The sequence below is a fragment of the Henckelia pumila genome, chromosome 3, assembly GCF_033568475.1.
Source record: "Henckelia pumila isolate YLH828 chromosome 3, ASM3356847v2, whole genome shotgun sequence".
Taxonomy (NCBI): Eukaryota; Viridiplantae; Streptophyta; class Magnoliopsida; order Lamiales; family Gesneriaceae; genus Henckelia; species Henckelia pumila.
Window position 1 is genome coordinate 186,413,299 of NC_133122.1, and position 4,363 is coordinate 186,417,661.

The window sequence follows — 4,363 nt, forward strand, 5'->3', positions numbered from 1 at the left end:
TAGTCTTCCTGCATCGGTTAATTGCATGACTCAAAAATGGTGTCCAACGACCTAATCCAATCCTCATACACAACAAGGTCAGTAGTACCTTGAACTCGCTTGGCCCCAAGACCTTAAACTACATAAAAATGGGTTGGTGACTACTGCAGGGCAGTTATTCCTCCCATTGGATGCTTGAGCCTATATTAACTATTGAATCTACTCGGGCACGACTCTGTTCATGTAGTATCGTGGCTAATCCCGCCAAGAACTGACTTTTCTGATCATTACCATCATTGTTGTTATGTGCTCTACGTGAAGCCATAGTCCTGATATCCAATATCGCCCACATCACTCATTCACGACTTTTAAATAGTAAAACATAACATTTAACATGCAAAAATCATAATTCTAGCATACTATCTTGTTGGAATATTTCAAGATTTCAGTGTTGACAAAACGAATAGAAAAATTCTAGAGGTAAAATGAATTTGTCTACGAGCTAAACTAAAAATTTAAACTGGAAATTTTCACAGCCAGACTGAAGTGCTACCTAAACTGAGTTGACTTTGACCAAAGCCAAAGTGAAGTCATCAATAAGACGAGTCAACCAGACCGAGTTAACTAGCTAAACTGAATTCAGTTTAGGGAACTAAACTAAATCAGTCTACCATGACCCAGACTAAACTTTCGATTTCAGTCTACCCCTTGCAGATAGAGTTTCCCGTACATAGCTAACGTCGCAAAGCTACAGAGCCACGGTGTACCTTCACGTTAGAATAGTACGATGCTGTAGAACAGATACAATTTGAACTGAAGGAGCCTTTACAATCCATGCCTATATATAGAAGATCAAAATCAAAATCTTGTAATAAGTGTATCCAACGAATAAATCTTGGCTTGGCATCCTTCTTGGCAAAGAGATAGCGAATTGTTGCATGGTTAGTATAAACAATTACTTTTGAGTCAATAAAATATGACCTGAATTTATCGAATGAGAACACCACACCCAACATCTCTTTTTCAGTAGTAGTGTAATTCTATTGTGCTCCATCAAGAGAGCGGCTGGCATAATAAATTTCCTGAAACATCTTATCTTTTCTTTGACCCAAAACTGCTCCCACAACATAATCACTGACATCATACATCACTTCAAACGGCTCTTTCCAGTCTGGCACAATCATAATAGGCACAGAAATTAATGCTTCCTTGATTTTCGTAAACGCCAGCAAACACGCATCAAAAAAAATAAAAGATGTATCTTTTTCTAATAAATTACATAAGGGCTTAGTAATTTTAGAAAAATATCTAATAAAGTGACGATAGAACCCGGCGTGTCCCAAGAAGCTTCTAATGGCTTTCACATTATTCGGCGGCGGAAGCTTTTCAGTCGCAACCACTTTTGCTCGATCCACCTCAAGCCCATTTGATGACACTTTATGTCCAAGTACTATGCCCTCTTGAACCATTAAATGGCATTTTTCCCAATTAAGAACTAGATTTTTTTCTTGGCAGCACTACAAAACAAGGGTCAAATTGTGCAAACAATGATCAAAAGAGGACCCAAACACAGAAAAATCATCCATAAATATTTCCATAACTTCCTCCACCATGTCCGAAAAAATTTCCATCATGATCGCTCAAAAGTAGCCGGTGCATTACACAAACCAAATGACATTCTCCTAAAAGCATAAGTACCATAGGAACATGTAAAAGTTGTTTTCTCTTGATCCTCTGGTGCTATAGCAATTTGATTGTATCCAGAATAACCATCTAAAAAACAATAATGTTGGTAATCAGCCAACCTATCAGACATTTGATCAATAAAAAGAAGAGGAAAATGATCTTTTCTAGTAGCCTTATTCAACCTTCTATAATCAATGCAAACTTTCCTACCAGTGACAGTACGAGTTGATATCAACTCGTTTTTCTAATTTTAACCACAGTCATATCTCCTTTTTCGGCACAACCTATACTGGCGACACCCAGGAACTGTCAGATATAGCATTCAATAATTTCAAAACCTCGGCTTTTACCACTTCTTTCATCGCGGGATTTAACCTCTTTTGGTGATCAACATAAGGACTATATGACTCCTCCATTAAAATTTTATGCATGCAAATATTGGGACTAATATCCTTGATATCAGAAATTGACCAACCCAAAGCAGATTTGAATTTTCTCAAAACTCTTAATAATTTATCTTTTTCATCAGTACTAAGAGAGGATGAAATAATTACCGTGTAAGTCGAATTTTTTTCCAAAAATGCATAGCATAAATGGCCTGGAAATTCTTTCAATTCAGGAGTAGAAACTGGTACCTCTTTGATTGGCTCCTCAGGAAATTCTTCAATTTTTTCTTGACCCTCTTTTTCCTTGCAAACTTTCAAGAGTAAAAAATTGCTCTCTAAGTTCCCAATCATCACCATCAAACTGGGTTACAGAATTAATTAATCACCTTACCAACTCCATTCCTGTACCAAAATTATTCTCATGAGAATTAAATAAATCAATGCGACTACAAAAATGTACCTCATCTTGGTATTTCATGGTTTTATAAATATTAAAGGTGACCGCTTCACCACCAACTCGTAGAGTTAATTCACCCTCCTGCACATCAATTTAGGCTCTTCCCGTCGCCAAGAATGATCACCCCAAAATTAGAGGGACAGCTTGATCTTATTCCATGTCAAGCACTACAAAATCAGCAGGAAAAATAAATTTATCTACTTTTACCTATACATCTTCCACAATTCCTCGAGGATAAGTAAGAGAATGGTCAGCGAACTGTAGAGTAATCGTGGTTGGTTTCACCTCGCCAAGCTCCAAGGACCTGAAAATAGACAAAGACATTAAATTAATACTTGCACCTAAATCACATAATTTCCTATTAATAGTTGCACCACCAATAATACAAGGAATAGTAAAACTCCTTAGATCATTCAATTTTTGTGGTAGTTTCTTTTGCAGGATAGCGCTGCACTCATCAGTCAACTTCACCGTCTCAAATTCTTCAATATTTCTCTTCCTTGCCATCACATCCTTAATGAATTTTTCATAGTGTGGCATCTTCTCCAAAGCATTAACAAATGGAATATTTATATGAATTTTCTTCAAGATGTCAAGAAACTTAGAAAATTTCTCATCCAACTCTTTCTTCTAGAACCGCTGTGGATATGGCAGAACAGCTTTTGGCACAGGCGATTTCTCAAGCACAACTGCAGACTTGCTGGAATTTTTGCTGACACATTTTTCAGATTCAACGTCAATTTCTTCTACTCGATCCTCACCATCCACTACCTTTGGGTCATCTACCCCAACTTCCTTACCACTTCTAAGAGTGAAATCCTTGCATTGATCCCTTGGATTAACCTCAGTATTGCTAGGAAACAACCCCTCTTTGCTGATTATTCAATGCATTCGCCAATTGACCAATTTGTGTTTCAAGATTTTTCATAGAAACGCTCACATTGGTCAAGTGCGTCTCCATACTATCGAGTCTGTTCTCATTCCTTTTAAATCTTATGGATGACTCTGAAATAAAATTATGCACCAAATCTTCCAAAGATGGTTTACCCTCACCATTCTGAGTATTGAACCCCGGTGGAGGATTCAACACATTATTATTGTTTGCATAGAAAAATTTCTCATGATTTCGCAAACTAGGATGATATTGATTGGGTGCAGGATTACCTCGATATTTATTGAAATTTATATTGTTAACATGCTGAGCTCTCTCAAATTCATCAGCAAAATTTACGGCAGTCGCCAAAGATGTCGTCGCAGTAGAAACTTGATTCCCTTTGGTCAATGCAGCCAATTGTGTAGAAATAGTAGCCATTTGAGCAGTCAAGGCCGTGAACGCGTCAACTTCATAAATTCCAGCAGGCTTCCTTATTGCAGATCTCTCACTCGGCCACTGATAACTATTTATAGTCATTTGCTCAAGCATCTCATAAGCCTCTGCAGGAAATTTAGAAAATATTTAACCTCCAGCAGCAACAACCACAGAAATCCTAGTTGGCCCATTCAAACCATTATAGAATAATTCAATCTATTCTCAATCTGGAAAATTATGGTTCGGACACTTCCTAAGCAATTCCTTGTAGCGCTTCCAAGCTTCATACAGTAGCTCATGATCTTGCTGTTCGAAAGTAGTGATCTCTATTTTCAGTTGGGCAGACTTTGCATGCGGAAAATACTTAGCCAGAAATTTTGAAGCCATGTCATCCCATGTCGTAATACTCCCAAGAGGTAGTGACTGCAACCAACTGCGAGCATTGTCCCTAAAAGATAATGGGAACAATCGTAGTCTGATGGTGTCCTCAGTAACACCATGAATTTTCACTGTGTCAGCAATCTCCATAAAACTGCGCAGGTGCAA

General features: G+C 37.7%; 1 non-coding gene across 1 annotated transcript; it reads left to right on the plus strand.

Annotated features, from left to right (window-relative positions):
• The first annotated feature begins 4,049 nt into the window (after window positions 1–4,049).
• On the plus strand, window positions 4,050–4,156 carry LOC140894002 (small nucleolar RNA R71). The gene has a single exon (XR_012153558.1). It is a non-coding gene; the product is annotated as a small nucleolar RNA R71 (small nucleolar RNA).
• The last annotated feature ends 207 nt before the right edge of the window (window positions 4,157–4,363 follow it).